This window comes from Mytilus trossulus, chromosome 2 (genome assembly GCF_036588685.1).
Source record: "Mytilus trossulus isolate FHL-02 chromosome 2, PNRI_Mtr1.1.1.hap1, whole genome shotgun sequence".
Lineage (NCBI taxonomy): Eukaryota > Metazoa > Mollusca > Bivalvia > Mytilida > Mytilidae > Mytilus > Mytilus trossulus.
In genome coordinates this window covers 32,373,469-32,383,387 of record NC_086374.1, presented here as the reverse complement: position 1 = coordinate 32,383,387, position 9,919 = coordinate 32,373,469, and positions in this window count along the sequence as shown.

Sequence of the window (9,919 nt, the reverse complement as noted above, 5' to 3'; positions counted from 1 at the left end):
ATTTATATAATCGCCATGCAAGTAAACCAGGAACATATATATGTTAGATATGCTGTTCCCAGAGTAAACCAAAGTATGTTTGCAACCGCAATTATCGTTTTAGAATAAAAAGGGGGGTGAATTCAAGACGTCATAATTTTTGGGATTACGATTCAATATCATCCTCTGTTTGTTTTTTTTTTGGTTAATACTACAATTGTATGGGTTTTCTACAAGAGATATATTATACTGATAATTATTTAAGCAGTAATTTTGTTAATTTAGGTTGTAATGACAAGAATTCATGAGCTATGCCTCGGGCTTTCTTGATAAATATCAATGACAATGTAAACAGGAACAAAACATTGACATGAATGATGCTCTCCACCTATTTTATAGTTATTTAGGTATGTGTGTTGCACATGTCTTTCACAAGTTTCAAAAAAAAAGCTAATGTTATAAAACTTTTTTCAGGGCACAAACCCACTTTAAAGAGACTTGTCTACTGCCATTCCCATCCTATTTTCATGCACCATTTGTAAGCAAGAGACTGAATGGTTTGCAAAATTAAAAATCAGAATGGTGTCCCGTTAAACCAAAAGAACTAAACTGGATGAATATTGTAGGAGAAATCTAGAGGAAAGTTTTGATTTGTGAAATTGGTTTTCCTGAACAGACATTCATCATGCAGGAAAGATTTATAACTGTCCACCACTAACTGACGAGCTAATGTTGAGCTTCACAGATGGAATTACTCAAACACCATCAATGCCTATGTTTTCAGCACAGATTTCACAAATCATGACACAGCTGTGCATTTTTTATACCTGTTAAGAGTCGAAAAACTAAATTTTATTTTTATATAAATAAACATATATTGTGTCATTTTAGAACTTGTATTTTGCCAAAGGATGCATGAATGAAAGTAGTGAAATTCATTTTGCTTTGATATATAGATTTGAATTACAATTGTTCATGTTATTGTAATGCATATAAATAAGGAGATGTGGCACAATGTAAATATATGAAATTCTGTGAGTTTATTAAACTAAAGGGAATAAGAAATGGGTATAAGCAGTTACAGGTACTACTGTACAATCTCCAACAATGACAAAAACTCATACTGTAAAGAGAATTTCATATTTACAAGTTAGTTTTGTTTTTGCATTGAATAATTTTCTTCTATTGTCTTAAAAGCAAATATAGGAAGAGGTTAAAATGCTAATGAGATAGCTACTAATGTATTATGGCCACCAGATGTCATTGTTACCTTGATTAAAAACTCCTTTTTAGCTCACCTGACCTGACTCATCACTTGGTTTCGTTGTCCATAAACTTTTACAAAAAATCTTGTCTGAAACTTCGGTGCCAAATTTAACCAAACTTAGCCAAAATCATCATTGCGGTATCTAATTTAAAAAATGTGTGGTTTGACCAGGTCAACCAACCGAGATGGCCACCATGGCTAAAAATAGAACATACGGGTAAAATGTAGATTTTGGCTTGTAACTCTGAAACCAAAGCATTTAGAGCAAATCTGACATAGGGTGAAATTGTCTTTTCAGTGAAGATCTATCTCCCCAGGAATTTTCAGACAATTCTGACAGCCCGTTGATGGATTGCTGCCCCCAAATTAGTAATTTGAAGGAAATTTTGCAGAGTTTGGTTATTATCTTAAATATTATTATAGATAGAGATAAACTGTATACAGCAATAATGTTCTGCAAAGTAAGATCTACAAAAAAGTCAACCTGACCAAAATTGTAAGTTGACCCCTTAAAGAGTTATTGCCCTTTATAGTCAATTTTTAACAATAGACAACTTTCGAGTTCATCCGTCACCGGAAAAAAATCGTCAATTATACGTGCCTTTATCGCAGTCATCTGTGCGTTTAGGGGCGTCGTCACTTCCTTACAAGGTTGAGCGAGTGGTTGGAAAATTATAATTCTAAATTGTACGAATTATTCGGCAAATTGAATTCTAAAAATAGACAATCAACACTGCTGTCATTAGGGAATTGTCAGTAAGTACCTACAGAGCAACCATTATTTCTAGTTTATCCTGCACAAAAACGATCACTAAGACGCTTGATGAACGTAAATAGTGCAGGGATACAGGTGAGCCCCTCTATCTGGTAAATGACGTCATAAAGGCGTGCATAATTGACGAGTTTTTGCCGGTGTCGGATGAACTCGAAAGTGGTCTATTGTCATAAATTTTTGTAATTTTTGTTAATTTTTAAAAAATGTTTTCAATTGTAAATACTGGGCCATGTTTATTATAGATAGAGATAATTGTAGCACCAAGAATGTTCAGTAAAGAAAGATCTTCAAACCCATCCCCATCACCAAAAACACAATTTTGTCATTTTATATGTGTCCATTGTTTAATATGCACTATGCACATAGACTGTTCATGGTGAGCGACACAGGCTCTTGAGAGTCTCTAGGTCATTAATACCGGAAGATTACTTTATCATGTTTATACTGAAAAATAATTTTGCTTGGAGGGAGAATTTAAAAAAAGTTCTGTCTTCAAAAGAGTTGATATGTTACTATGTACATTTACCATTATGTTACTTGATGTTCTAGCAATACACACAGTACGGAGACTAGTCAATCTTTGTGAATTATTTTTCATAAGATATGAGTAATTGATTATGTGTATATAATCAATATTTAAAAATAGTTTTATTTACATTAAAAAAGAAAAGTTCTTATGTCTTAAAAATGCATTTCATGGCGAGGTACAGAAAATATACTGTTAACAGTAGACTATAGATATAGGTGAACTAGGTACAAGAGAACTCTAAATCTTAAATACTACAAACCACCTCTGTTCTATGGAAGATAATGATATGACTGGACTAGAAATACACACAACCTGTAATTAACTGCCTTTACAGCGCTTTTGCGCTTTGATTTTTAATAGTTTCAGAAATTGTCAAATTCTTGGTGTACCGGAACAAGGATTTGTATAGTTAGAACAATCGTTTCAAGTTCTCTTACTAGAAAGAAAAATGTATCACATGGTTTCTGAAGACCACCCCTGTCCTGTTTGGTAAACCACTTTCCATATGTAGTAACAAATGTAGTGTTATTAGTACTGTTCAACAATTTGCTTACTATGGACGATTTATTAGTGGAAACACAAGAGTAGCGTTTCTTCAATGCCTTAATGATGAAACCGGCTATATAATATAGGATAGACTGGTCATTTGTACTAAGATTGGACTGTTGTGTGTCGGATGCTTGCTTGACGACCTTAATTTGCTGCACAAAAATTTCACCAATAATGTCCTCAATAAATAGTTGGATAAACAAATTCACAACAGTTGGGGTGAATGTTAGACACAATTCAGTTATTTCTTCTTTAAGTGTGTTGTCACTTCTCAAACAATGTAACTGCCTAAACAGTTGCTCACGATCACAAGATGTGGTCAGATTAGTAGAACTTGTTACAAATATGGTTTTAAATCTATTTCCCAATATTGTACGAATAGTTTCAGAAGAAGAAGCAAATTTGCACATAACACTTATGTCATCATTCAGAAGAAAAGGATCATTTTCTATGTTGCTCAGGGTTGAAGAAAAGGCTGTTGGAAAGATTGTGTCAAAATCATTTCCACTAAACTGGAATTGTTTTTTCTCACTCTTAGGGACAGATGTTTTAAATGTTTTGTTCTCACTAGCTTTAGCATCAATGTTGTGTTGTTTTTTTACATGGCCACGAAATCCAGCAATAGTTTTTAATTGTTTTTTACACTCAGGACATGTGTAATAAGTCTGGTCACCTGAACCAGAAGATGTCTTTGGTTGTTTAGGCTTAGAGCAGGTGTCATCACCACTTACATCGCCGTTACTATTGTCGGTGTCATACTCTGTGTATTCACCTAATAAAAAATCAAGATCAATATCGTGATCCCAGGATAAAAAATCTGACATTTTCGATTAACTGATTCATTAATAATAATCATTGTAAGGATGTGTTAACTATTTATCATAAATCATTTTACTCAGCTTTCGGATTGATCTTTGATCTTGTTTAAAAATAGATTTTTTATGTAAACAAGTATTATGTTCTATTATTGACTACTTTGTTTATTTAGTTAATCGGGACAATTGATTGAAATGAAACTTAACAGAACAAAGCTTGTAAAAACACTGCCTCTTACACATTTTCAATAATTAGTTTAAACACTTTAATTACGCTTGTCATCAAAAGAAAGTGGGAATAAAAAAGAATTAATTAACGTTTGATTAAAAAACTGAACTATTTATTTCATTTGAAACAAAGAAAAGTATCCTTACCACCGCAACACTGTTAAGAAGTAAACAAAAACATGAATACGTTTTTACAAAATTTACCGGAAAAATTGTTCCGATATCGTAAGTGACGAGTAGTAGTAGTGGGCTAGTGGCGAGTAGTGAAGTCTCGCCGAAGTATCGCCGCGGAAGAGATTACGATAAACCGCGAGATTCCAATCCTTCTAACTATACAAATCCTTGACCGGAATTAGATTATCTGCAATACTATTTCTCAAAAACAGGGGGGTTCAATATACCGCAGGGGGGTTCAAAATCTCATATGTGAAAAATGACCCTGGGGTCATTTTACCGCATGGTATTTTGACCCGGGTTCAATTTTTAGGGGGTTCAAAATACCATATGACACCGTGCAACTTTTGATATATATTTCAGGAAAGGTGTAGGAAAAAATTTCTGTAGATTCCACTGTACAGCTATAGGTTTTAGATAGGGTAGATTGAAACAGTAGATATATTCATCAATAAGAAAATAACAATAAAATGGATTAACCAGAGGGGAGAACCATATCAAAGGAATATTCAAACTCGAAAAACAAACAAGCAATGACTAGACAAAAACACAAATTGATCAGAGGAACAACATTATACTTAAGACTTCAGACTGGACAACATTAACCCTACCAAAAAACCAGGGGTGATCTCAAGAGCTCCAGAAATGTAAGCAGATGATAAAAATTGTAAACATAACTTATTAGAGTCGGGTTATACAAATATCAGGTTAACTTTCTCTATGGTCCCCTAGCCCGGAGGGCAGAGAGAGCTTTTCTCATCGTCTGACAATTGCCATCATTCTAGTCAGTTCATCTTTAAAAATCTACTCTGTAACTGTTGGGCACATTTATCATTGGAGTATCTAGTTAAACAAAATGTGTCTGATGACTCCATATGCCAAAAAAACATGGTTGACATGGCTTAATATAGAACATATGCCAGGATAAAGTGCGAGTTTTATGATGTTGAGATCTACCTAATGTATATTACAACAAAACTGTCAGTCCACATCTGTAGGAGTTTTTGCCCTTGAATGACAAGTTTTACAATTTTTAATTGAGGTTTTCCTAACTATCTTGTAACTATATTCTAGATACTAAGATAGAATCTGTATACAGAAAAAATGATTAACAGTACATGAAATACAAATTAGTCAACATGTCACTACTTTTTGGATTTATTGACCTTAAATTAAAAGGTGTTGCCAATTTTTGGATTTGTCAATTATCTCAAAAGCTATATAATAGATGGGTAGAAACTTTTATTATTAACATTGATCAGCAAGAACAAATCTACTAAAAAGTTAGATGGTCGAAATCGTAAGTAGACTCCTTATGGGAGTAATTGTTTAGCTTTATTTGACCAAAATACACTATTTTGCTTTATTTTTCATATGAACGTTAAAATTAGAATTGATACATAATTTTTTTGAATAGAACAAAAGTTAGCATGACAAGTTCCCAAAATTGGTCCACAAAACACCAACAAATATTGAATTATGATATTCAACTGTAAATCATTAAGAAGACGAAAGGACATCTTCCAAACAGCTCAGTAGGCTAATAGAACAGCACATAATTATAAGTACTGAATCTAGTTCGATACACAAATAAAAAATGGACAAATTCAAGGGTAATGTATACAGAAAATCAGATAGATATGACGGAGTGTCTGTATCCACCTGAAACACTAGTTAATAAATAAGCAGTAGAGCTTTAAGAGTAATGCTTAAACAGATGGGCAAAATAGAAATTTACCTCGGGTAGTAAACAATAAATACCACCCCAATACAGCATTTATTAAACGCAGTAATGGAAATGAAAAAAAAATCTAGAGAATGGAGCTAGTTTTTAAAACACGACAGTTTTGGTCGGAGTGGATTTTTAACTTGCAAGACAAAGAGTGGAGGGACTTATCAAATGGTCAAGTGAAAGAAAATGGTACAACACTGAAATACACAATGACGCAATATATCACAAAACAGATAGAAACCTGTATGGTACAACTATTATATTCAAGCAACAAGAGGAAACACTTTCAACAAAGGGATTTCTGATGATTATATTGTTGTGACGAATCAACAACAACACCAGTTAAACAAAATCAGACACCAAGAAAAGTACCAGTATAAATAAACAAATTTTGAAAAAATGATAGCTGAAGCAAAAAAAACTTGAAGACTACTTTTGTAGTAGGAGGAATATAAAGAAAATATACATAAACTTCCTGTTAAAAAATACCACAGATTACTATTTTATCAAAGGTACCGAGCTTATTATTTAATTCGTTAAACACGCGTTTCGTCTACATAAGACTAATCAGTGTTGCTTAGGTTAAAAAAAAGTTAGAAAGCCAAACAAGTACAAAGCTGAAGAGCATTGACAAATTCCCAAAAGTTGTTCCAAATAAGGCTTCGGTAATCTATGCCTTGGTCGATAAAATCCATAGTTATTCGAATAAATCATACTTTTGTAAAACAATAAATTTATAGTAATGACCATACAATTGATATTCATGTCAACTCCGAAGTGCTGACTGCTGGGTTCGTGATACGCTCGGGGAAGAAACGTCCACCAACATGCAAACAGTGGCATCGACCCAGTGGTGTAAATAGTAAATAAAAAAGGTACCAGGCATATAATTTGCAAACAGTAAATTTATAAAAAAAAAAAAAATAATAATAATAACAATTGATATTCATGTCGACACCTACATGAGTACCCTTGGATAACATTAGAATTCTATAGGATAATGATTAAGAGGGACCAACTGCATTAAATGAAAAATATCTGAGATATAGGAAAAAGAAAAACAATATATAAGCCTGAAACACCTACGCCGTATAGTAGCACACAAATGCTATTGGACTATGTATCAAAGGTAGTAGCACTTTACAAAAAAAAAACCCATTTCTTTCTAAAATGCACGAGGAAAGAAACAGCTGCAGTACCACATATAAAACATCAAGGAGTTGCATCAAATGTCACAGTTGACAAAGTAGGTACATTGAACAATCTGTGTTAACCGAAAACAAAATAAATTAATTTAGTACGCCAAACGCGCGTTTCGTCTACATAAGACTCATCAGTGACACTCTTATCAAAATATTTATAAAGCCAAACAAGAACTACGACATCAACATCACTTTAAATGCGGTAGAAAAGCTGTTTACAGACTTTACCCCAACAAAGCAAGTGAGCCAGATTAACTCTCCTCACGTAAACTGAAAGAACTTCATTACAAATTGGTACAACTTTCCTGTTCAATAAATCGATGTTTCCAGGCTAATCACCCACTTAACAGACCATCTAGGTATTACAACGCCATGGTATTCACCATCATTAGCCCCAGACACGACTATTTTAAGTACTCAATCTTTCCAAGAACAGTTGTAGCCTGGAATAAACTACAAGACTCGACAGTGAAAGCTCCCACTTGACACAAGACTGATTGCGTAGATGACGGAATATTTTTGTCTTGCGCCACCTTTACAGAATGCAGAATATTTTTATACCTTTTAAATTTTGTTTATGTTTATTAGGCAATATCGGCACCTACGTACACACAAAGTATTGTGTACTAATTACTATATATAAAAAGAATGGATGAAACCGCCAGTTGACTCAATCATATATAGACTTCTGTTATTTTAATATCGTATGGATGCCAGTAAGGACGATTTAAATAAGTGAAAAGTACTTAGAATATTAAGGAAAATCTTTTTTTTAAAAGACACTCACACAAATATATAGAGAAAAGGGGAGGTCCTTTACGCAAGTGTATGCATACTGTAACCAAGAGCATCACCAGAAAATGTCAATTTAAACACACAACAGTAAACAGCGTTTAATAAAGGTAAGTTTTTAATGTTCTTTTTTCTTTTTATGCCCCATTTATGGGCGCTATGATTTCTGGTCTGTGCGTCCGTTCGTCCGTCCGTCCGTCTGTTTGTCCATTCGTCTGTCTTGCTTCAGGTTAAAGTTTTGGTCGAGGTTTTTTTTTATGAAGTTGAAGTCCAATTAACTTGAAACTTAAAACACATGTTCCTTATGATATGATTTTTCTAATTTTACAGCAGATTTCAGTCAGTATGTAGCTAATGGTAATATCTTTGGTTAGCTTGCTTGTTAGCTGAACCGTGAAGTCATTAATAGGTAAGGTATACTACCCGCCTTTTAAAGTAGCTTAGTCCTACAGAGAGATAGATTGGTTATCTGTTGGGCTAGTCTACTATTAAAGGAGGGTAGTTTACCTAACCTAACAATGACTTCACGGTTCAGCTAACAAGCAAGCTAACAAAAGATATTACCTATAGCTTTATACTCACTGAAATCTGCTGTAATGCCAAATTAGAGATTTCCCCACATTTGCACGGTCCATTGAACATAGAAAATGATAGTGCGGATGGGGCATCCGTGTACTAGGGACACATTCTTGTTTTATTTCTATTGGAAATACATATACATTTGTAGCTAAACCACAATTAAAATAAATTGTAATAAGGAATTTTATTGAAAATAGTTTTTAGAGTTAACTTTTTAAAATTAAAAAAATTTGATTCACACTTAACTTGTTAACAATAAATTTTGTGAACGACATATTTCTTACAATGAGACTATTATTACTGGGTATTTAAGATTTTTTAAAATATCAACGAGGCCACAGATTTTTGAAAATCTTAACATTAGCCTTATAAAGGAGACTTTTAAATGTAATTAACTTCTTCAACGAAGTACCAATTTCACAGAGTGATCTTAGTAAAAAGGGTATCATTAAGGTGACCTCATTTGGGTATGTGGGTAGCATTCTTAGGCTTCGAATGTCTGATGATTAATTATTAGAATATATTTGATCTTAATATACTATAGGAATTAACATGTTAGTTGATTTATACGTGTTACGAGTGGAAGTAAACCAGCTATAAAATCGCATCCCAGACTTATCATCATATCAGTCCATTAGACGTCTTGTACATCGATAGTATATTATAAAAGATCAATGCATGTCCTTTTCCATAACGTCTCTTGTTGATATGGCGTGTATTGGGATGCTAACCGGGTAGATACAGAAAAAGGTTATGCATTAATCTATATATACCGAACCTCTGAAATGACAAATTTTCCTTTGTTGCAACAGCTTGAAATAATGATTGATTTCTGTAAAATAGAGGTATGTGTAAGAGTTAGTTTAAACATATGTTATTGTTCAAATAAACAATAGGATTGAATACAAGGTATAACAACTTTTAAAAAACATTATCCTCTCAAAATCATAACAATACATAAAAGTTCAAGATGATAGAAATAATATATAATTCAGTAGATTGAAAAATATATGGATTCAATATGTTTAGCTGTAAATTCATGTCACAGATTTTACCTAAATTCTCATATTTGATTTAAAAATCAGGAACATGTGTTTTACTAAAATGTATATTCTAATAACAATAAGTCTAATATACACAATTATAAATACATGGGGTCGATAATATGTATCAGCATTTCATGTATATTTTAGTCTCGGCGACATATAATTATCCATCGAGATGATCTCCAAAGACTAACGACGGTCACATCTTCGGATATAAACATAAACATAGATATCAGTGGATTGTGACCGCGT